We start from the raw sequence: 25,462 nt of genomic DNA on the forward strand, positions 1-25,462 counted from the left end.
TCCAAATCGGCGTGAAAGAAATTTCTTTTATTGAAATGAAAACAAAAGAGAGAGAAGAATCACCCTATAGTGGTGACGGCTACTCATTTTAGCACAGCAGAAAACAAAGTATAAATTTTATATATATAGTAAGAAATTCAATAGAAACAGTGCCACGGGCCAAAAATACAGAACACTCTGACATTTACCCATACTAACATATATATATATAAGGTGCAGGCAAGTGGCAGCGCACCGAGTTCGTAAACAAACTCACAAAAACCCACACAAGCGGTCGATACGCAGTCTGCGATGAGCAGTTGAGGTACACATAATGATAAAGTAATGCGTGCACTTAGATAGGACAGTCAAAAGTGAGATTCAGCAGAGAGTATAACTGAATGTGAGCCGTAATATACAAGCGTTATTAATTACAAACAATCGCAGAAAGTTGTAGTTACATTGTCTACAATCCAGTGGGGCATCGAGTACTTGTTCGGGAAAATGTTCGAGTGCATTCTGTGCATTTCGTTGTGTCATTTTCGATCATCATATGCCCAGGAATATTACAACGAAACAAGGTCGGTAAGAATCATGGCAGTGTAGCTCTCATTCTAGCTGCCGTCTACACGTCGCGTGTTCGGAACATTCGAGTAGATGGCCAATATCCTCATAGTCGTTGCGACAAAAGTAAATTCGGGATGATGCTCGTTTTATACTGTATAGACAATGTTTTGTGTATGCTATGCTAAGACGCAGTCGATGAATTTTTGTCTGGGTACTTTTTGAAAGTTGTACATCCAGGTCATATTTAAGTTGGAGTCCACTTTGTAAAGAAGCGATTCCTTAGGGGGTTCACTAAACCAGGTTGCCACGCACATTTTCTTATTTAGTGCAATAAATGTACCTTTCGTTTCCATTAATGATAAAGGAATGAGTTGAATTACTGCCTCTCTATGCGTTGATTTTTCCAACTCATCCACCAGTTTGTTGCATGCTATACCAGCTTTTCCAGGAACCCACTGTAATATCACTTCATGTTTTCTTTCCGCATCCTGAGTTAAACGGTTGAACATCTCGTACGTTATTCGAGCGTGTGGTTGCTTTTTAGCTTTTTATCAACACTTTCAAGACATGGTTAGGCATAGACAGACAGGCAGACCCTGGAAAGTGCGTGGAATATATATATATATATATATATATATATATATATATATATATATATATATATATCATCAGCCTGGCTACGCTCCCTGCAGGGCAAAGGCCTCTCCCATACTTATATATATATATATATATATATATATATATATATATATATATATGCTGTATACAACGCGGTACCCATTGGTCTGGTCAGATGCGACGTATCTTGCGAACATCTTACAAAGGCTGCGGTTAAAGCGCCCAGTTATCCCATAGGTTCGGGTGCTATACCGTAGCGGTACGGTGAATTACGTGAAACTTCTTGAGTACGGCTTCTGTAACGTCGGAGAAAGTTGCGGCTGCTGTTTGTCAACAATTTCCTAGGGGCTCCATGGCGAAGTATGATGTCGCACACGAGTAACCAGGCAATATTAAGCGGAAACGCATTGAATAGATGCGAAGTTTCCGCGTAGCGAATAAGACCGTCAACCGCCAGAATCACTCAGCGGTACGCATCTGAATTACCTATAGAGGGTCCATATATATACACTCCGCCGTGGTCAAAGATGCACCTCGCAACGATTGCAGTGGAGCAGCTGAGGGACGCGGAGGTTTTTCGCGGCGTTGGCAAGCGAGTGAGGAGTGGACATACGGGCGGACGAATTCGTTCATGCCTTGTCAATAATAACGGAGTTGTAGGGGCGCGTATGTCTTTTGTACTCCTACAAACGCGCATTACGAGTAATCGCAAAACGCTGCACATATGTCCGAGCGTAGATACCGAGGAACCACGAGAAATCATTTCCGTCCACCGGAGAAGTTGTTATGGTGCGATAGGAGCCCGTCGCCAACAGTGAAGTGGTGTGCTTGGCGATGCAATGCGCCAAGCACACCACTTCACTGTTGGCGACTGATGAGTGTGACAGAGAAGGCAGCATAGAAACAATCTATTGCTCATTCTGCGGCTTCTCACGCGCATTGGTGGTGGTAAGGGAAGACTTGTATATTGCTACTTTGGAGTCCTAGGCTGACCTGACATAGGGGAGCCAGACAAAATAATTGCGTCCGAATGTGCGGTACAGCATTCGAATATTGTACTCTTGGAGGCGGAGCGCCCATCGTGCAGGGCGTATACATACATCTCGGCGTATAATACAGGAAAGAAAGACTTACTCAGCTCCCACTAAAATAATCTGAAGACAAAGGTAAATAGGAATACAGCATTAATGAAACACAAACCACTTCGTGGCCAGGATAAGTAGGAGGTGGTGCGTGGAATCCGCAAAGGAATAATTATGCTAGCGCTAACCTTTGGAACTGCCAGTCGGCGCTTGAAATCGGGTAGCTTATAGGCGTTTGAAGTTAACCAAATATCGGTAGCCACTTGGCTTTGGAAGCCCACGGCAAAACCACCAGAGAAGCAGTGCCGGGTGACATGGGTTGGGCCTTGTTTGAAGTAAGAGAAGAGCAGAGCAAAATTAACTTTGGATGAAGGCTCAGGAACATGGATCAAAATAAATGGACGCCTAAAGTCCGCAAGTATATGTACCTTTAAAGCGCGGACACAAAATGGAGGAAGCGGTCAAGAATGTTCACAACCATGTACAGCGTGATTGAAAGTGTAAATAGACAAGCAGGGGTCATATAAAAGGAAGTATGAGAAATAGAGACAGTGAATTGGGTTCAAAGAATGGAAACAAAAGCACACCATGGAGATATACAAGACGAAGAAAAAAGAAATTAGCAGGGACAATCTGTGAGATACCATGGAGGAAAGTGCTTTGCTTTTGGAGCTCGAGCTGCTTGCCTAATAAAAAAAAATACCGCAGAAAACATTTGCAACAAGATGCGGCATGTGTATGCTGCAGGAAAAATCCGGAGTCAACTCAGAACATATTAGTGGAATGCGAAGGGATCGACTCAGTGAGACCCACAGGCAACCTACGCCTTCCAGAAGTACTTGGATTTAAAGTGGACGGAAGCCTGACCCTGTGATCAGTCGAAATATGCAAGAGTTGTTTAGAGTATTGATAAAAAAAGCAGCAAGGAGATTGATATGACTCGATCCGTTACAGGCCTACGTAGCGGAACAATTCACATAACTTTTGAGGTAGAGAAAACAAGATAAAAGGTATGTATGCAAAAATGCTAGAAATAAAAGCATGTACAGCATACTTTAGTACCTAAGCAGGCTAGGTCACAATTTGCCACCGTTCCGTTTAAAATGGAACGCCAGTAAAGCATCATCATCATCGTAATCACGTCAAATGGGCTGCCTTGGAGGTAAGGAAGGAATGTAGTTATTACCGAAATGGAATTGTTGGTTTCGGCTTTCATGAGTTCGCCGTGGGCGAAGGCTACGCCGTACTCATGGAAGCTCGCCTTTCATTGAGCGAGAACTGCGCCATTGCCTACGCCACTCGCATGCGTGCGTATTTCTGTCGGTGAGCTCAGGTTGGAATCCCGGAGGATCGCGAATAAAGATATAACATGGCGCGGCATTGTAAATGTGGTATCGGAATCTGAAGGCTATGTCATGGTTACCAGCGACAATCTGCGTCAAAGGCTCTAATATTGCGGTGAATCTGCGGATGAAACGGCGAAAGTAGGCGCAAATTGATGAAGCTGCAGAGTTCTTTAATAGACTTTTCTCTTGGGAACTCGGCACAGGCTTCTAGCTTTTTGCAGCTGAAAAGAGAGTTTTCTTATAGAGTTTTTTTTTTTTTCAGACAAAAACAAGCACGCGAACGTCGGCGCGCAGTTTTTTTTTTTCTTGATCTTTCGCTTTTACGGACAAGGCAAAACATCACAGCGGTATTTGCGCCATCGTGCACAGGCGTCATATTGACGTCCTTGTAATTAGATGGCGACCCTCCAGCTGGTCGGGCAGCAGAGCAGACGCTCCCATCAATAGCACAAGCCACAAGCAAAAACCGCTGACCTCGCAGCGTATCAGAGCTTTCATGTCAAGCAGCCAGTGCTAACCCAATAAATTGTTTCGGAGTGAAAATATTAGGCTTTGAGCAAGAAAGACAAAAATTATCACATACTAACAGACAATTCATTGAAATGAAACAAGGTTGGTCGGATTTAAGAAATTTCCAAGTAAACATTTCTGTGCGTACCCGTTTGCTGCTACGTTATATAGACCTATGCTAAGAAATTTGCGAATGTAACGAAGAATCTTAAGATTCAAATGGAAAGTAACGTACCACGTACCATAATTGCGGCAGTATCATATATCTGTATCTGAAATACTTTTTGCCCAAGTATCTTGTATCGTATCATGATGCAATTACAAAGTATATTTGCCCAGCCCTGGTATTCAGCTGTCGTGTGAATATCATTTTTTGTTTGCTTTGAATCTCTACAAACAGCATGGTCTTTTATATTTGTTTTCAAGTGTTTTCCTTTACAAAGCAATAAAAACATCAACCGCATCACTTCGTGACAGTATAAAAGACCGAGCAAATTTTCTGTCACATACTGGCTCAGAAGCAGGGACATGAAGAGCTATGGCGTTAACCAGATGAGAAGCCGGGTACATCGCAGACAATGTTAGCGTGAAATTGGCCAGCAGAACCGAGGCATTTTCATGGTGCAAGCTTGATGGACACGGAAATGAATTCGAAACGTATAGTGCGATGGAACCCTCAAGAATGGCAAGAAAGGCAAAAGGGTGGAAGAAGAGATTACGGTGTACCGCAACTTTAGGCAGCGTGAACAGAGCTGTGAAATCGTAGAACGCATCACAGGAACCAGTCACAAAGGCCGAAGAGAAATGAGGGATCCTTGTAATGCTGGGAACGAACACTCGAGCAGAAGACGGAGGCTGATCTTCGGAAAGACGGCCACAAAATGGGGACCGTGCAAGCTCTGCATGGTGTTATGACTGACCTATGTGATGAACCATTCGAAGCCACGGCGAAAGCCCAGACGTTTCAGGTACGCTGAGCCAGCCGCAACAATTGATGGAAAGCCTCAGAAGCCGCAACATGCGAAAAGACGTTAGCCGTCATGTGCATGTTCTCGCCTACTTCCTCACAGCACGCAAGATGCACTTGTGTCAGCGTGGACTCGCCAGTGTTGTCTCTTTTCAGCGAGAGACACGGTTATGCTTCGCTCAAGGGCGGAAGCTTGGGCGAGTTGGTAAGAGTACACGGTGGTGTTTTGCGCTATGCATGAATTTGTTTATGAAAAGTGCAGAGGAGAAAGAGCGCGGACTTCCAACTATTTCTATTTGGAGAAAAGCAGTATATTTACACATGTGTCTAAAAATAACAAACCCAGCAGTAACAGGCGCTATAAGCAAATTTATTCATATTTGTTACGCCTCGTCTTTATCCTCGTTATCGCTCGTGTTTACATTGTATAAGCTGTGTTGTGTAGCGGCACGGACACTGCAAGTTTTCTTTAGGCTCAATTGGCTCAGCGCTTGCTGTATGCGGCAAAATTCAAGAAAACGGCGTCGCCACATTTCGGAGCGCGTGGCGAAGCTGGTCGGCAATGAATGACACGGTGGTTCCAGTGTCGACAAGAGCCTTGAATGACAATATCTTTGGCATAAATTTTATTGAGGCTCGCACGGAACAAAGGAGACCTTGAGCATTTTGATGGGATTGTAGTTACGACCTCCGAAGCTGCACCGTTTAGTTTTCCTACTGTACGCTGCAGGGTGATTGATAATGGCGGACAGTGAACGTCAACGGGGGCATCGAGAACGACGAGGGTTGAAGCTTCGGGAAAGAGGAGACGAGAAATCAATGCGCGTAAGTGGCGGAGCACAGCAGGATGGGGAGTCAGAAAGTGTTGCCTTTTGGTCTCGCATAGTCAGGAGGGTACCGATCCCGCTGGGGGCAGAACCATGCCACGTGGCCAGGAAAGCCACGCACGAAGCCACGCGCCACGGATTGAAAACAGGTGGCTCAGGACGCTGTATGTAATGTTCCTGTGGAGGCGGACGGGTTGCGGAGGGCGTTTAGTTCCCAGCGGAAGAAGGCGAGGCGTAGAAGCCGCTTGTGGGCGTGTAGTGGGCAAATTCAGGCGGAGGTCCTGGCATGGGGACACGGCAGCATACGTGAGCGGAACTAGGTCTGGCTCATAGGAGTTGGGAAGACAAATTGGCGGTCCAAGCCGGAGTTCTAGAGGCAAAAAAGACTCAGATGCCTATGTGGGAGGAAGACGTGGCGGTTCTCGGGCGAATTGCTCTCGAGCAAACTTGGTCGAGGAGCGAGGAGTGGGCGGGAGCAGCAGCGAAACTATCGGCTAGGGCCGTAAGCTTGTCGTCCGGCGCGACATTTCGGCAAATACTGAGGGGTTGTTTGGGGAGCTCATCGTAGCTCTGCCACTGGATAATGACCTCGCCAACCGTTTGATGATTTCTCAACAACAGCATCTGAAAAGCGCCATCTATGCCTCTCGCGACGCTTATCATCTATTCAGTTCCCTGCACCGCAGGATTAATGGGCCGGCAAAAATCAGCTACATCATCAATGTAGCTGGTGAAGTTTTTACCCTTTTACTGCGCGCCACCAGAAAACCGTTGTTCCACGCGAAGCTCAGACACAGCAGAGCGACCGAATGCTTCCTTTACACAGGCCTTAAATGATGTCCAGGTGTACCGGTGAGATTTATGAGTCCATAAACAGAGACTGACGGTGGGCGGATTCAGAAAAATAGTAGACGACGTTCGTGGGGTTGGCTCTGTCGTCCCATCTGTTGTGTGCACTCACTCTGTCGTATGACGAGAGCTAACACTCCTCGTCAAGGTTGCCTGTGCCGCCTAAGACGTGAGGTTCTCCTTGGGGCAGCTCACGTGAACAGACAAGCGACGCCTGAGGTGTATTGGAGCGCGCGTCGTCCTCAGGAATTGCATAAACGAGAGAGAGCGTCCGGCTGCGGAATTCCATGTCCGTAAGGGGCCTATCAATCCCACCAAATGTGGGGAGGCATTCTGGTTTAATAAAGTCCTGGGAATGTAGAGCACCGCGGCGAGAGGTGCCACAGTACAGGCAAAGCATTCACAAAGCTTGTACTAACTCGTTGTTGTCCTCTTTCTAGAAGCATTGCATCCAGTTCGTTCTGCTCCAGTACAATTTATATTTCGAAGAAATGGCAAACATTTCCTTATGTCACAATAAAACTGGACCCACAGCATTTTTTATTTCGATATGTGTACATATAGTATACAGGGTCTCCCATCATTCCGAAACCAACGTAATGAGATTTCCCTTCGCTTGAAGATGCTCTGAATATTCTTTTGCATTCCGCCTAATAATTAGTCCTAAATAATTAATGCACTTTTGAAATATCATTATATCAAAAGTGTCGATGAGAAAATTGCCTCGTAACATTAAAAACTCCCGATAGAGTTTTCTGTCGCTCTATGCGTGCTACATAAAAGTGTTTTCCAGTGTTTGGAAGAAGCCTGTGCATACCCGCAAACTGCCTCAAGCGCCTAGTCGCGCATCCCGTATAAAGTATGCATGCATGTATTTAACCTCTTTCAGGCCAACCTGGGAACTAGATATTTGACATGTGGGTGCGTGCCTTTCTTCAATGAACCTCTTTCACGCCTACAGGGCTCACATTCGATTGGTGAAAAAAAAAGACCAATTGGGGACGAAAGTGTTAGAGACTAGGTAACTTCACGACTTTACGTGGTAAAGCAGTGATAAGCAGGATGGTAGAATACGACACGGGAACGCGTGAAAAGCTGAGACAGGCAATATTTCCTCTCACTGACTCTGTGGATTGCAGCCAAAGATAGATGGAACCCTTGGTAGGCAATCACGAAAGCGAATACATAAACAAAATGTAAACAACCTGCAGCCACGTCATCTGCTTGTTAGTACGTACGATGTAAACCTGCAATTGTTTTAGTATGATGGACATCATTTTTTTAGTGAACGCATCATGAATGCCACGCCGTTTTCACCTGCAGCCGTGTAGTCTACTTGTCAGAGCGCACGATGTGAACATGCAATTTTCTAAGTATGTTGGACATCATGTCTTGGAACTAGTCATAAATAGTGTGTTTCGCATAATCGTTTCCTTTACCAGAAAGCGCATTCGGACTCAATCGGTAACAAGGAACCGCTCGTAGTGTTGTCTTCATTGCCAATACACACAAGCTTTGTACTTCACTGCATGCTTTCATTTGTGAACTTAACAATTGGCAGACTAGATAAGCAGGTTTCTAACTTCACCATTTTAAGTGATTCTACATAAACGATCATTTTTACAAGAAGAGCTCGTGATGCAGCATTTAAAGATAAATTTATTTTGTTCTTGCTGACGATTTATTTTACATGATCTCTCAGATTGGGCTGTTCAGTGCGCCAGGATATACTTTAAAGAAAAAAAAACGATGAACTTGGCTTTGTTATCAGTGCGTCACTTACCGTCGATGACTTCATAAGTTTATTTAAATTTTACTTGCAGTTCACGGTGGTAACTTTTGACAACGATACGTTTATGTAAGGAAACCCATGTATATTGATCCCTCACATATTAGTGAGTTATGACGTTTTTTTTTCTACAGACGTTCGCAACTTGTGATTATTGCGAGAACTGTTCATAATATACTACGCCCTGCTGCAGCATCTACTTAAAGATTACACATAGTAACATTTTGACTGTGCTCAGTGCCTTTATTGTAAATCTGTCTTACCAAAACGGATACCAAATTTATTTATTTCAAGTTCTTGGCTGATTTTTTATTTTATTTGGGACAGCAAGTATTCTCCTTCTACATTTTGCTTCACTGCGCGTGATATGGCATGTTGTTATGACTCTTCATGGGAATTTCAAACATTTTATCCTGATGTCAAATTGCTGCGATGTTTTCGGAATGTTTCCCTGCCTCAGATGCCTTTGTGACACCTGCCCTAATTCTCTCGCACTTGCCCACGTGAGTGGTCATGCCGAATGTTTTTTTAACAATTTTGGTGGCGTTTAAGTTGCTCAGTGCTTCTTTTCTTTACGTAGGCTTTTTGTTGCTTCTGGCAAATGAAATACAAGACCGCATTTGGAACTATGGCTTCATTTCGCTATATTTTTCTCACTGACATCTTTAGTTTTGCTCAAATTCTGCTATAAAAGCGCGGATGCATTGTGCCGATATTATTGTACAGTTCACAGTCGATTGCTGCCCTGTCTGCAGCCAAAGTACAGGTAAGAGAGTTTATTTGAAATTTGTCGTACTACACATGTTTGTTGGTAGAACTCTCTAGCTTAATCAGGCAAACGCCGTTAAGTGGGTATACATAATCTGAACTTGAGATTTGGTTTCCAGATTTTGTATATTTCCATTATCAGGAGTGTGGTCAACTTGCCGAAGACTAGGGTAGTTTTCGTAGAAAACTATGGCCTCAATACGCAGTTAGCTAAAGGTACCCGTACATATCTGATTCCACTATGAGACGAAATAAGCAATTTGTTATGTCAGACGAATTAGTACAGTTCTCTGGTAACCACGACGGAAAAACTACTGTCAGTAAAATGGTGTCTTCTATTGCTTTTAGTAGGTCCTCAGTTCCTTGAATAGTGACAGAATGCGGCCAAATGTGAAGTCTCAAAAAGAGTCACGCAAATGTATAGGTCACGAATAATTCTCGGCTCTCTCACTCACCGTTAGGTTTAGGTGAGTTTTCATTGCCATGATAAGAGCGAGGTACTTATGTGGCAATACACACCGCCATAAATGCAAACTGTGAGACACGGAGCTCTACAGAATATTTGCTACACCGTTGGAGAGTTAGTGGAAGCTCAGAAGGTTTCCACTGTAGCCTCGTAATGAAGTCGCGTGACTGACAATTTACCTTCTTAATAAACATTAACTCGCCATCCCGGCTTCACAGAACTGGTTTTCCATATTCAGTGTCCCTGTGCTCTAACTTATCCATTATTTGGCTCACGCTCTGCAATATCTGCTACCCTAATCGTTGTCTCACCGAGAAGAGCTACTACTCTGGCATTGCGTTGCCCCTTGGTTCGATCACCCGCAGCAGGACGAGTTTTTATTCTACTTCGATGCTTTCTTTCTGAAAAACCCACGTGGGTCTCTATTGTAGGTTCAGTTACAGTCGGGTGGATGACCATTTCGTCCTTTCCACTCCTACACAGAAAGAAATTTCTTCTTTGAAACACAGAAAATGCTGCCCGCGTATAAGTGCGTGCTCTACTACAACTTTGGGGTAGCCGTGTGCGCTGTGAAGACAGGCAACATAGGCATGTGCGTGGCAATGAAAGTTCAGTCTATTTGTGGTCCCATACTCCATTGCACTGGCGCAATTGTTGGTGTGGTGTATAATGGTAAAAAATGACCATGCAGATTCTTTTGGTCTCCCGCCGATGATGAAAGCCCACTACGCAGCGAAGTGACCTCTTTGTTTGCACCAGCAGCCGGACACCTGATTCCTTTATGTAGAAGAGTAGTTTGCTTTGTGAATCATTATGTCTAAGATTGCCTAGCACAAGCACTTGCTCGACGCTCTGCTTACTGACCAGGCAATCAAACTACGGGACATTTCAATGGCGCCAGTCATCAGCATGCCATTCAGCCTGCTGAAGAGAAAAATATTCTAAAGTGAACAGCAACCTCAAAAAGGAAAGTGGCCACAAGAACTATTATCGGCTGCGGAGTAACGAGATAGCCGCCCACCTTGCTTTACTTGGCGCATTGTACTCATCGTTCAGCGAGATCGTCCCCAAACAGCTCGTCCTGATGCGGCTGCCAACCTCTTTACAGATAGTGTCAACTTTACTTACTGACTTCAGCCAGTCAGCATTGCCCTGCTTCGACGACAAGTTGTTCGTGGTGGCAATTGCACAGGCTTTATTTTCCTCCTCAACATCTGAGCTGCACGCCTTGTGATTTTCACCTGTCATCGCACCAACGTTACTCCCGCATCAATTCCGAACGCCAAACCAATCCACGCGGGCATTGTCGGTCTTCGCGATGAAATTAGAAGACCTACCGACATGGTGGCCAGCACTCTCACAGCGCGTACCGACGGTGGCCAGACGTGACCTTTCGCTGACGTAACGAATGGAACGCTTCGGCGTACATTCCCTGACAAATTCACGCAAACCATCTCGCACGACGAGTTCTCAGGGCTCAACATCACTCATCCGGCACTACCCCCATCCCGGAGCGTAGGCGAAGTGTTGCACACATCCTTGTATGTGGTATGGAGACACATAGGGGAAGGGCGAGTGTGACGATTGCCTCTCTGAACAGAGGCAGAAAGCCCACCCCTTACCTATTTTTGAGCAAAGGCATTATCAGCGGCTCGAACTTCTTTTCTACAAGGCAGCCAAGCAGAGGATCATGCCTGTTCGTCACAAAGGCGCCTAGGAAAATAGTTGTTGGGTTTTAGTAGAAATTTCGTTGAGGTCTTGTTGCTGCATCAATAAAACATTAGTCGAAAAATTATGGACCTATCATTGTAGACTAACTGATCATTATTGAAAAGTAGCCACCCTGGAATCTTTCTAACATAATCTACCAGTTAATGCGTTGATCTCATGTGACATTCCCATGGAATAAACATTGCATTTTGCTGAAATGTTAAGTCGAATGCAATATCAAAATTTAACATTCTAAAGTGAACTGCATTGTTCAATCAATGAAATTTTATGAGTTCCATCGAGGCACAGGTGTGCATTGGACACTTTCCAGCAATTTTTTATAGTCTTTTATTCCAAGTCCCATTTTCCTAGTATTGGTATGGAAAATAAACAGCCAACTTCATAACAAAGAAAAAACAGCTCAATACATTTTGATCGAAGTCTTAGTAAATTTATTTCTCCTTCATTTCGCTGGCCAGCATCGAAAAGAGGCTACTTGTTATGCGGATGCACGGGATGATGGGAACTTGGTGCACGTGGGCTCTGGAAAAAATACACCATACGATTAGTCAAGCATATACACTTTCTGAATATTAAATTGTTCAAGACAGGTATAGATTTAAAAGAATATCACAGTGAACCCCTGTGCTTTGTTTCTTTATACCTGTTTGATTGGATTGTATTGAACTTCTGGACCAGCTATGAAGGTGGGTTTATTTTATTACATTCGCCTGGAAAATGACAAATATAAAAGTACAGAAAAAATATGATGTGCACAAAAAGGAACATTCCGTGGTTTTATATGCTAAGGAACAAAGGAACATTCCGTGGTTTATATACTGATTGTCGCGCAGTAATGAGAGGTTCTGGAATAATTTAAACACCCTGCGGTTCTCCAACGTGTACCCAAATATGCGATACCTGAGCATCTTTGTATTCCACCTTCATTGGAGTGCGACAGCCGCGGCTAGAATTGAAATGGCGACGTCGGGCTCAGCAGCGTGACGTCATAACTACTGGCCTATCGCCGCCGGGGAGGGATCAAACATAGCTTTACCTGCTGTGTCATATATGATGAAATGTTTGTTTTGCCATAAACAATATATTGCTAGGAGAAGAAAGCTAATGCCACTTGAATGCTAAATAAAATGAACATCGTGTGAACTCAGCCAAGCATACTCTCAAAGCAGTCAAAGAGAATTATAACCTACTATACCCACGGACAACTTTCTGTGGCTATGAAGAGAAAGTTACGGGGGCGGAGGTTCCGTAGACGTGTTACCACACCAAGTAGGCCACCAGCGTTTGATAGTGCTTTTTGGTTGCTCGGAACAGACGGTGAATCGACGCAGATTCCAGGTGTGACGGTTTGGCGTTTTCCAAAGACGCGGAAGGGACAAGCCGCAAAATAAGCAAACTTTTACACTCAGTGATGTGTTGAGTCTTACTGAGCTCTTGCTAACAAGGTACGAAGGTTCTCCTTTCCCCAGCGTAAACTAACGGGGATGAAAATACGGGCCCTTTTACAGAAGCGCTCTCACTTGTGCGCACTTTGCCTCCGTAGCTTCCCTTTATTGCCACAGAAGGTTGTCCGCGAGTATAGGTCACAATTTTGAATATATTAAAGAACATATTTTAGAACCGCATTTCTGTCAGCACAAATACATATTAATAACTCGTACGTACGTTATCCACAACTTCAATTCGTTGCAATCAACAGTTATGTATTGTATAAGATGGAGCACTTGGATGCACTTGGCAAACGATTGGCAAAAATGCAACGAACAGCCCTTAAGTTACTGTAGATTCGTAATTAGCGTAGAGCTGGTCGTATGACCTATCCTATGACCTAAATTTTGTATTTTTTTTTCATATGCAACACTTAACTAGCACCTTGCTCTTTCAATTGCCAAAAACGCACCCAAAATTTAGCCAAAATATTTTTTTATAAACGTTCGGTGCAAGGTCAGAAACTGGTGGCGTCTATCGCATTCACTAAGAGCAAGTATTTTTTAGAGTAGTGGAAGAGGGAAGACATTATGGTTGCATTTGATTCACGACATATCAGCCGACTTGTCTTGCTCGTTGATCTGCGCTTCCATTACCGGTGTCAAACATTCATTTCTGATGGCGAACACATTTCTCGGCTGCGCGATTTGCACTAATGAGCGAATCGCGATCATGAAATTCGATCCTTGTCCTATGCATAGCGTGACACACGTATAAGACATGGCACGTCACCGTTCCCGATATTTACTTAATCACAATTTAATGACCACACAACAAAAGACGGATGGTCACTTCAAGTTCAATAGAAACAACTGCGGCATGAGTTATACTGCAACATTACCACGAACAAATTAATAAAGTGAAAAATTAGACCACGCAGTATTACGTGCCACAATCAGTATGTGATTCTGAAGCACGCCCAAGTGGCGGACTCCCACAATAATTTTGACCCCCTGGGGTTGATTAACGGGCTCGTAAATACGAGCACACATGTGTTTTTGCATTCTGCCCCCTCGAATGTGGCTGCAGCGGCCGTAAACGAACCCGCAACTTCGAGCTCAAGAGCGCAGCGCGATAGCCAGGCCCATGTCCTTGGCGATCGCGTGCAGCCTCTCAATATCCTTGTGCTCGTCCGGTACGTCTAGGCAGCTGCCGGCAAGATGGTAAAGCCGATCCTGGCAGGCTCGCCAAAACTGTGGGCAAATGTGTAGGCGCAGGTCAGCAAGACGTGCTCAGGAATCATCCAAGACAGAGAGGAAGGAACTCAAACTGGTGGCAGTAGACATGGGACTTGACAAATAAGAATAAGTACAAACAGTATACTAGACAGGTTTGACGTGTTTAGACAGGTTTGAGGTTTAGTGTTCAGGCTCTGCAGCACTCACAGTTCCAACCGTAGTACGGAATTACGAGCCGCAGCGGTGTGGTAGCAGCGGCTGGGACGTAGCTCTGCTACGTGTTCACTGCGGCCATGGCAGGAGCCCGGGTGCCGCCCTGCCTCCGCATGTGGAGAACGGCGATGAACGTCACATACCGACAGAAGCCTCGGCGAAACCCGGCCGCGGCCGAATCCGACAAGTAGCACAGTCTCCGAGGACAGCGCTGAAAGCCGGGGTGAAGCACGGTTCAAGCAGGGTCAGGAGTGGTGACGTCGGGACGGGGCCCGGCGCTCAATCCGCAGCTCCCCGTCGCCTCCAGCCAATTTTGCGTGACCCGCACGCCAATCGCGCGCACGCTCGCGCTTTACGGCCAATTTCGCACCAATTTCGAAGCCCGCATTCTTCGAATACCGTCCTCCAACAGCAGCAGTATCGTAATCTTGATTTTCTGAATTACGCATGGGATTTTCCATTTATTGACAAGGATACGTGAGTCGCGAACCCGAAGGTAACTGCAAGGAATTGTCACCGCCTTTAAAGTTGCTCGATTGCCTTCATTAACCTGTCCCTTTCAGTACAGTGTGCTCAACAACAAGCAACTTATAGCGCTTTTCTGTCACAGAACCATCGCTGCTGAAGAAATAAAATATCCTTTATAAATGTCACGCTGCAGCCGCAAATGTGGCGCCAGGAAATACGTTATACATATTTGCCAAAGAGGACTCCCGCCCACATTGTTGAGCTGTAGTTTTGCAGAATGTGCCTATAAAATATGTTTGATTAGTTCTACTCCGAAATGGTACTTTTCAAATAGCAATTTTTAGGCAGAGGGGAACGATGCTTCAGCCGTGTATAATAATACCGCCTTCACTCGAATTTAGACCAGCCTCGATTATAGGCGGACACTCGGAATTCGCAACGTCAGAAAATAAAACAAAATAAGATAACATAAAACCTTTCCTCAAATGTGAGGTATATTATAGAAAGGATTAGACTGCGAAAAGAAGGTGAAACATCGTCGAGATCGACTTTCGGAATGCTCGCATTTGCTCGTATCCGATTGACCGGAATTTCATCATATGCCGGCACGACTGAGTTCACTACCTGACTAAGTGCAATATACAAGTCACAGGGAGGAGACATGTGGAATGCATGTGGAAGCAAACAGCCGTCTTAACTTGTTCCAAGCGACGCCTCGAATCTTGCGACTTTCTTCGCTTTCTCGTGTATGATTTTCGGAGTTACGGGCATTTCCGCTTGTTTGTGTCCGCATAAAATTAGCAACATCATTTTCAACCTTATGGCATCTATCTTTCTAGAGTCGGCAGCGTCTAGTGGTTGCGGCCTACCACATTGTCGAATCTAAGGCGGCCCCAGATATTCGTGCTTTATATTTCATGGAAGTGTATGGGTCTACGTTGGAGTAAATACGGTAGCTCCTTAAGCGTCGTTTCCCTTTCACTAAACTTTGCAAAATGTCTTTTTTTCTCATCATTTGTAACGCTACTTTCTTGCAGGTGATAGAAACATGACTTTCATCAAAGGATTTCCCGTTCTTGTTCTTCTTTTGGGTAAGATATGGTGCAAAAGGTTGCAAACAATTTTAGAACATTTACAAGATCAAATACTCGGCTCTGTACATGGTATGTATTGGCTACAGCATCACGGCAACTTATGGAATAAACAGCCATATAAAATATTGCTTTTATAAACTTACAGAAAGCTGCACAACCGCCAGGTGTGTTCGCTTTTGACTATTTATTATCAGATGCTGATTACAGGCTCAGGTCCATAGATTTCGGCGACCAAAAGAAACACTATTTTTTTTTCTTCGCACACTATGGAGCTGTGCCTATGAAGGTATTACTAAACCTTGAATTTTACAATAAATATTCAATGACAACTGACGGTAATGTATAGCTCCTTTAATATCTTTAGGTTGGGACTACACTGTTTAAATATGTGTTAGTTTTTGTTGCTGGTCCGAAATTCAACTTTATTTCCGCTTAGTCCCATTCTCGAAATCAGCATATGAATAAAATTGCTGCTAGCCGAAACCTAAGTGACATACGCGTAGCGTAGACTGCGCACGTTCAAAGCAGGTGAGTCAGTTTCTTTTCACGAAGAACGTGGTTATATAAAGGCGAGCGGGGGCTGTCATAGTGTGGATGATGCCTCTGCGAATAAATGTCGGTGCGTCGTCATCGCACTGCTACTGTTATATCTACGGTGCCGACATTGTCCTCCCATTATCTCTGCATGCCTTTTGTGCAGCAGCAATATTATGTGCGTGAGCATTTCTAAGCTTACCCAACGAGAAAACTGTCCGTCCCTCCGTCCGTCCGTCACGTAAGATGGTTACATTCAAGATAGCGCCCACAGCAGCGCGCTAATTAGCTTTCGTGCTGCCTCTCGCTTCCACGCCAACAATGCGGCGAGAACACAGCGCTCACGTAGCTCCCAGCACATACCACACTCTGCCACTTTCGAAGATGACATTCAAGAGAACGTCTCTCCTCAACGCTAAGTAAGCGGTGAGAAAACAACGCGCGAAGCTATGAGCACTCGGTACTCTCTGTCGGCATCACAGATCGCTTTCAAGGTACGGTCGGCGCGGCGGTGCCATACCAAGCCGCCGCCTGAGTACATTTGGTCACGGTTCATAATGGTTCCACGGGGATGGGTAAGGCGCTAAAGAGCGATAACGGTTTACAGTGATCGGAATGTCATCAGCTCAGCTGGCGCCGCCTCTTGCAGTAGGTTGCTTGCGTCAATGCTCCTCGCGCCACTGTCCGCATCAGTTCGTGTCGTAACAGCACTGTCGTTTGTACTGGCCGGATCAAGTTTCATACCATCCATAATGACACCGGGTGGAGATCAGCAACTGACACAATGCTTACGCATACTTTGATAACTCCCAGAGGAGTTCCTGCGTGCATTTGTTCAAGTTTTTGCCACCAAGTGCTTTTTCCTTCAAGTTCTGCGAGAAGTATAAGATGAGTGTACTGAACGTACAGGAAATTAGAAAAAGGGAATTAGAAAAGTGGCAGGAAATTACTGGGAATAGCTTCAAGAGGTATTCGCGCCGGCCAAAGATAACAAAGATGGTACCTAGATCCGGCTTGCCTATAATTTTCTCGGTCTGGCCATGATACGTAAAGTACCCCGCTGTAGCCCAGGACACCCAACACTATGCCAAGGACACCCAACACTACGCCAAGAATGTTGAAAGAAGAGGCTTAGTAAGCGTCTACCATAAAAAGCGTAACCAAGTTCCTCGTCCGATAAGCTAAGTTTGAAAAAAAGAGAAAACTCAAAGCGCCGAAAACGTGCATTTGTAAGTAAAATAGTAGAAATTTCGACTACAAATGCTATCGATAACCAACTACGCCATCCTGTCCGTATACAATACACCTACATCGTGCTTGTTTGAAGACTGATAATAGAAAAATTCATTTCTCTTCCAGAAGGTAAGCATTTTTGTTGCTATTACCTTCTGTTATTTACTTCTCATTTCCTCATTTTTTTTTCTTTCAATACGGTTGTTTACTTTCGCAGTGTTTCTGAAAACTTGACGTAAAATTGCAAACTTCATGTTGTAATAGGACTTATACATTTAGTGACGCAATGAAAGAGGACAGTAGTTGGCTCTGGCGTGGTGTCCTCCTTATATCCATTCTCGTTTATTCCGCTGTTTCCGCTCTTTCAAGGAGAAACAACCTATCCCAATGTCGGACCGTTTTTTTTATGTTAATTTGTCAGGTCCGTGCAAGGCCAGCCGGGACTTGTTAAAGAAAGAAAACCTGCCAACTAGCCATAGCCACAACTCTTATGTGTGCTTCAAGGCTTCAGACATATTATACAGCTCGCGTATGGGAAGAAGTATCTTAGTAATGTGTGCTGTTAACAAGTTGCTACACAATCGTGCTGTTCAAACACGCACCGCAACGAGAGGAACGAAGAACGACAAAGCATAGGTGCTCACTTGCAATTGATCTTTATTAGAACCAATATGAAAAGAAGCAAGCGTTCCTGTGGATACGAGACGTGCGTACAGTTGGGCGGACACTGCGCACATGCTTGTAGCTATCAGTCTTAGCACCTCTCCGAGGGATGTGTAAGTTCTCTTTAGTTGGAATACGGCCTGAGCAAACTTGTGTGTTTGGGGCACCTGATAGCTACAAAAAAATTCCGTATCTGCGAAGTTCAAACTTTCAGAATTGCGCGTTGTGCTTCCTATGTTTTTTTTTTCTTTTCTTCATCTCAGTGGTCCTCCTTCAAGCGCCGCCGCAGGTCAACGCGGCTGATCTCTTGGGGATCTTCACCGATATAGCGTCGAAAGTGATCGGACGCGATACTGAACCTGAAGCCAAATCAGAGCAGTGAAAAACTACCATTGGCTCGTCATTATTCCTGCGGAACAAGTGCTTCCTTTTTTCGGTGCAAACATGTGCTATTGTACGCTGTCTGGAAAAACTCGCATGCGAGGCTGATTCATTAAATAACAATACGCCACAAGTCGACTCGTACATCTCTGTGGCAGGAAACTGTCTCAACGACCGGAATCCTGCAACACATTTCACGCATACTTCGTTTGGCATGGCTGAGCCTCACTTGGAGTGGGCGCTGGCCGTAATCAGACATCATCATCATCATCATCAGCCTGGTTACGCCCACTGCAGGGCAAAGACCTCTCCCATACTTCTCCAACTACCCCGGTCATGTACTAATTGTTGCCATGTTGTCCCTGCAAACTTCTTAATCTCATCCGCCTATCTAACTTACTGCCGCCGCCTGCTACGCTTCCCTTCCCTTGGAATCCAGTCCGTAACCCTTAATGACCATCGGTTATCTTCCCTCCTCATTACACGTCCTGCCCATGCCTTTCAGACATCAGACATCAACTCTTAAGTGTAAATCATTACATGGGCGGAAGTGCGCAGGAACCCAACGGGAATAATTTTTTTCACGCGAACAACATAGATTAAGAAGAAAAGAACACCGTATTTCTTATCAGGAAGTGGTGTGCTTGCGCTTTCTTATAAACGGCCGTTGCAAACTTGTTTCTCTCGACAAAATTCTCACTTGAAAGCTTGTCTTCACATACTTAACATCTGAGGTTACCTTGTTATTTTGCCTGCCATTTTCTTTTCATTTCCTTTTTTTCAGTTTCTCCGTACTGCATCTACATCACAGAAAATGACACCCCCTTTGTATATCTGCTGGGGAAAGGCCGCCTGCATAGTATGTGAAACACAATGCCAATGTGCTGGTAATACACTAGACCAACACCAGCCTAATATGTTGCGAAAAGAGCGGTAAAACGCAGAGAAACAGCAGGCCTCCTGCAATGATGTGTGATATCTATATCTGGACGAGATAACTTTCTGCCTCATCACTTTTATCGATGTGACCCCATACCTGCAGAAACTTCTTGCTGACTTTCCCTTACCACTGTACAGGTGGTTGCCGTATGAAAGTTGCTCATTGCAGCTCTGCAATAACAGATTACGAACCGCGGATTCATGTCCAAAACAAGAGAGAGGTTCACTGGAAGATGTAGGCTTGAAGCTGAGCCCTAGTCAGAAGTTTTCTTTTTGTTGTTGTTTTGTATTTACCGGGGATGCACGGACTTGAACGGGCACGGAGCTGTCCCCGCCGCATACTAACGCAAAAATTGAAAGGGGGGTGGGACGTTTCCGATGGGCCACCCCTTAGCTACAGCACTGGCTTGTACTGATAAACAGAGGGGGATCAAGGAATGTCGCTGCTGCCAACATTTCGAGAAGGAGACTTGTCTCTGTCAAGGGAGGGGGGGGGGGGGGGACTGCTTTTATGAGCCGCGTTTTTATTACCGTACAGCTCACTCCTCCTTTCCCCCTTCCCCCGCCCCAATCTATTTGGAAGGCGGAATAGATTCAACCGGTGCAACGAATAACCGGAAAAACAGCTATTTAAAAAAAAAAAAGGGGGGGGGGGTGAAGAAGGAAGAAATTAAGCGAAAAGAAGAAGCGGTGTGCAGGCGTTGAGTTCTGTGTGTCTCTCGTACGCTGGTGAATCAGAGTCAGTAGTCTACCCTTTGCTGCGTATCGATTGCTCGTAGACTTTTAAAAGGAGCCCTGAAACACTCTTTTGGCATTCTAAAACAACGTTGCGCATCCGTAGAAGAGCCTCCAGTGAACACGTGAGCCAAATATTATTGTATTGCATTCAACAAGGGAATTTACTTTTTGTGTCAAAGGAAGTAAAAAAAAAATATGCTTGCTCTCGTGCCCGCAATATTGTCACTGATCTCAGAGGGACATAAAGATCGTTTCAACTTTCCAATGCCTGGCTGCGCGCAGCCCTTCCGCGTAACTGCGCCTCCTGAGCGTGGCCTCCGAGATCGCAGCGCGTTCTGCGTCGCATGGTGCCACGGCGTGCCGCTGCGAGCGTTATCCTTGCCGATGCACTCAACTTTCCTACGGGGCGTTGCCCCCTTGTCTTCTCCCTCCCCTGTGTAGCTGTCCACAGGCTTGTGGAGGCGATAGGAGAAAGTACGCTCATCTGTTAAAAGATTCGAAAAAATTTGGTTCAAGGAGATTCGTTAGAAGCGCCCAATTGCCTGACAAAAGGTGAGGATCATAGACAAGTGGAGAGAGTGTCGTTTGGGCCGATCTAGCGCAGTGAAAGCAGATAACTAGATAAGGACGACGTTGAGGGCGTCTGCAATGGTTCCGCCTGCCCTTGCGTAGGTTGCGGTCGAAAATTGTTGCGGCTTGTAACCGAAGGTCAAAAATGCCACTAAAAGGGATCCTCTTCCAAAGATAATTGGCGGAGCGATGTCCTATACGTGGCTGAGCGGTATCGATAACAACATACTGCCACGAGAAAGTTTTTATTTTGAGCAAACAAATGCATTCTGCCAGTCAGCTACGCGTAGCCACTGCCAGAGATATCGATTGGCCGCCGTCGTATGTTGCTTTCGGAATGGATAAGTCTTCGGGTATTTAGGAAAATAATAAGTTTTGTTCGCGGTATTAATGCGTCTTTATGCGCACACGTCAGTTTTACGTGGTTTGTTCTTGTGGCTTTGTGAGACCGCCAAACAGGCAAATTACTTAGCAGTGTGAAAAAAATTTTACCGATAGCGGTGTCCTAATGGCGAAATACGGAGAATGGAAAATAGTTATTTTTATTTTGTTCTGCCTTATCGCACATAATCAGTGTGTTAGCGTCTTGCTACATCGATAGTTTTAGTGGTTTTGATGATGTCGCGTAATAGAGAGGTGAGGGAGGGGGGGGGCGAAAAGTTCTTGTGGAAGCAGTGGAATATATTTAAGCTATCGCTACCCATATGTCTATTTTTCCTCGCATACAAACGCTGTATTCCCATATAGACTTACGGTTTATTGCTACACGATCGTTAATAGATCGAACATTTATTTCTATAGTGATCCTTCAGAATGAGCAAGCTATTTCAGTTTTATAACGACTGCCAACATGCATGCACTGAGCTAGCATCAGGAAGGCTGTAGCCGTCACACTACAAATGCGCAGCATACCTAAATTGTGCAATCAAACTCCCCTTACTTGTAAGTAAACAAGCAAACCTCCCGCCTGAATCACCTACGTCCACACACTGACCGCTTGCTTTACTTGCCCTTATGCTCGACAAAGAAAGCTTGCATTTGACAACGTGACACCACTAGATGCATTTCGCACGGTCGTTGATTCTTTGTGGACATTGTCAAATTGAGATGGCGCGTGAATAAGCCCATTCAGCCAAACTTCAAGGACGTCAACGTCCAAAGCTTAGGACCCACTATTGACAAAGTGGCACGTGGGCTTATTGTACACGTATATTGGTTCCATCAAAATGCAAGGTGAGCAAAAGTTTATGTGCTTCGACAAGTCGACATAATGCCGACATAACGCCTACAGGCCGACACTTGCATGGTTAAGAAAAGCTGCTGCTACCAGAGCTGGCATACAGACTATAGCAATAGGATAAGCATGATTAAGATACTCCAGGCCTTTCCGGGAGAGAGAGGGACTTTTAACGACAGAGAGGTGGTTAGGACTGCCTGAGTGAAGTGCTTCTGGGCTACTACTCTACGCCTGGAAACCTATCGCAGAAATGAGTCAGATAGGACGTGAAGAGGAACGAAGGCGGGGCTATGACGAAGTTGATGATGATAAAAGCTGCACAGGGCACTGTTCTTGTGCTGCACGGGATAGTTCTTTGTCTCTCAATGTTTTCCTGCCAACTTCGGTCACGGGACATGTGCGAAGGAGTAATGTTCGAAACCAACTGCTAGACAAACATGGGTCACTCAATATTGACGCTTGGTAAGCACCTCTTTTCATCGAAACTCTTGCACGCCAACATGAGTCGCTGGAAGTATGGGTCACTGGGCCGGTGGCTATGTACCGGCCTTCAAAGACAAAAAAAAACTATTTTTATTGTTTCTCTTGTTGGGCAGAGAAAAACTCTCATCATGAATATTCCTACAATAGTGTCTGAAATTATTATCACCCACGGGCCACGAGCAGACTTCGAGGCGCCGCCGCTGCATGGCACAGCGTGTGCAGAATAGCATGATTGAGGAGCCCGACTTGATATTGAGGGCGAGGACTTAAGGAGTCGCCATCTGCCGGAAGCGCCTACCTTGCGTAGTATGAGGGATCAGGGGCGCGCTCCTCACAGGTTTGCCTTCCGGCGCTCAATAAAACCACCACGTGGCAGCCCATCTGGACATTTCTGTCAGTACTCTCAAAACGAGATAAATTTTTTACTCTCGAAATAATAATCTTCGGCAAACTGAAAGCGCAGAATCGTTTACAGACGCCATCTATTTACCGAATGCCTAAGTGAACGCCCCCGCCAGTGGTCGCCGCGATGCAGTCTCCCGAACCGGCTTCTTGCGTGAAAAGTACATAGGCACACGCTGACAGCAAACTATGGGAAATATGTGCTTATAGTGTCTGTATAAAAAACCGAATTCCCATTCGGTTTTTCGCAGCCGGTCACTGCGAACCCATGCGATCGCTGCATTGAGGCTTCCTTCATAACAGAATGAAGCCTCAATGCAGCGATCGCACAGGGTTCGCAGCGACCGGCTGCGCGTCTGCATGCACGTCCACGCGTAATGTTTCGCTTTCGCTGCGTGTGCGTTTTCGCACCGTTACGTGAGCTTAAGGCCGCAGAATATGATCATTTCACAGCACACAAGCAACCATTGTTGCGTGGACGCTATCAGAGCTGTTAAAAAATAATAGAGACTTCGATTCCTACGGCGATTGTGATGGGCTGTCGCGAGGATTCAACATGTTTTTTTTTTCTTCTAATTTCTTGCACGTTTCAATATTATTTCTCAAGTTGCGTCGCACTGTATGTTTATCGGTCCTCTCGGCGTGCTATTTCCCGCTGCTTCTTTGTCGTAATCCAGTGAAGTAATTCATAACAAAAATATGACCATATACCATGCCTTTTTTAATGGGCTTCTTACCGCCCCCTTTCCATTCTAGTGAACTTACCAGTATTTAACATCAACAAGTTCATAGACCAAATAAAGTGTCATGACATTAGCCAGGCAGTGGGCGCGGGCGAGCGTCTCAGTGCTCGTTTTCTGCTACTCACCGAACATCGCAGACCCAGCGCCGTGGCCGAAATCTTCCTCGCGTCTATGCTTGCTGCATACCTCGGTTGTAGCCGATGGCTGTTTGCTGCTTCTAAGTTTCGCCAGCCAAGTTTCACACAGCTTCATGTCCTCAGGCTACGTGTGAATAAGGCTGACACCGGCCTCCGTTCCGTACCTCCGGCACTGCGGCACCGAGCAGTAGCCTACCGTGCTGCACGCCTCCAATCGCAGCCACTACCTATTATAGCACTTCCAAATGTTGTCAAGCAGACACCCAAGGCGGTAAAGCCTCACCACATAATCAGAATCGCAGCGCAAGTGGGACTTTAAACTTTCGTTTTGAGCTCACTTCGGCGCTTCTGAAGCACCCGACGCGGCCACTACGTCCACGTGGTTCCTGATGCCACGTCACACCGACGGCGGCACCAGCTTTTCCAGTGGTGGAGGTCGCCCCAATAGGAGTCATATATGACGTGTTCCGGTTGTACAAATACGCCGTGGTACTACTTTTTTCAACAGTGCACTACATTGCTTAACGTCGTTCACGACATTCTTTGTGACATAGGTTCTACCGGTTTCTTTATGCCATTATCATGTTAAAGTATTGCACACACTTTCAGAGAACTATGTCTCTTTATAATTAATAAAGGGAAAGATCAGACATCCACGCGTTCGTATCAATTGCTACAAAGGAAACCCATACGGGTTCCTCGAAAGAAAAGCCTCACAGTTGAAGAAAAATTCGTCCTGGTCCGAGACTCGAACCCTGGATCATCGCCTTTCCGGTGCAGCCGCACTACCATCTGAGCTAACCAGCCGGCTCGCAGATGGTAGGGCGTAGTCGAATTTGTCGATAACACGAAGCAACAGCAAGAGTTTGACGTATTAGTTCTGCGGAAACCCGCAAGGTGGAAAACCGCAAGGTGGTTTAGAAGTAGAGATAAACGTTCTTTCTCTAAATCGGGGGACAACATATATGGCACTGGATATGTGCCGCTGTACATTGAACCTGTTTGATGCCATTTCGAAGCCCTGAGTAAGCGCCACGAACATTTGTCAGTGGGTATCCACCACGGAATATGTGCCCCTGCCCAATTATAAGAAAATTATGAAATTTACCGGTGCTGGGGGGAGTTAAACCCACTTCATATACAGGGTGTGTCGCGTAACTTGAACCAATGATTTGAAAAACGGTGGTTAACAGCAGCTTAATGAAACCAGCGTCATATGGTTGGCCATTACGTGGCGCTCCAGGGAGGTTTTTTTATATTCTGCTTAATTAGCTAATTAACTAAGATAAATTGTGATTTTTAAACATTCACTTTAAGGTCAAGCGCATTTCGTTAGTTTTAGAACGGGTTTAGACACCTGCGCTCCAATTTTTCGTAGTCATGTACATGCTCTGTCGTAAGTTTTCGGCGCTTAAAGAAAGCCCATGAAATTTAAAATAAGGACACGCGAATGCCCTCATGG

General features: G+C 45.3%; 1 long non-coding RNA gene across 1 annotated transcript; it reads left to right on the plus strand.

The window, feature by feature from the left end:
- Positions 1-9,228: 9,228 nt before the first annotated feature.
- On the plus strand, positions 9,229-18,889 carry LOC129383487 (uncharacterized). Its single transcript, XR_008611386.2, has 3 exons — positions 9,229-9,300; positions 15,884-15,937; positions 18,634-18,889. It is a non-coding gene; the product is annotated as an uncharacterized lncRNA (long non-coding RNA).
- The last annotated feature ends 6,573 nt before the right edge of the window (positions 18,890-25,462 follow it).

Source organism: Dermacentor andersoni, chromosome 8 (assembly GCF_023375885.2).
Source record: "Dermacentor andersoni chromosome 8, qqDerAnde1_hic_scaffold, whole genome shotgun sequence".
In the NCBI taxonomy this organism is placed as follows: domain Eukaryota; kingdom Metazoa; phylum Arthropoda; class Arachnida; order Ixodida; family Ixodidae; genus Dermacentor; species Dermacentor andersoni.